Source organism: Helianthus annuus, chromosome 16 (assembly GCF_002127325.2).
Source record: "Helianthus annuus cultivar XRQ/B chromosome 16, HanXRQr2.0-SUNRISE, whole genome shotgun sequence".
Taxonomy (NCBI): Eukaryota; Viridiplantae; Streptophyta; class Magnoliopsida; order Asterales; family Asteraceae; genus Helianthus; species Helianthus annuus.
Genome location: NC_035448.2, coordinates 124,324,173 through 124,324,421, shown reverse-complemented (window position 1 = coordinate 124,324,421; position 249 = coordinate 124,324,173).

The following is a 249-nucleotide window of genomic DNA, read 5'->3' as shown; positions in this document are numbered from 1 at the left end:
CAATATAGGCACACGAGTCAAAGGACACATGACAGTTGATTCTTTCACAATATCAATAGGGGTGTTCATTGTTCGGTTTTGATGGTTTTTAGGTCAAACAGTGAGCCAAACCGTTAGTAAAGAGTTTCCGATAATCTAAAACCAAAACTGAACCGTTACTAAAGGTTTGTCACCAGCTTTCATCAAAACACACCAAAAACTACAGATACCAACACATGGAATTCAAAAACAACTAAAAATCTACACGTT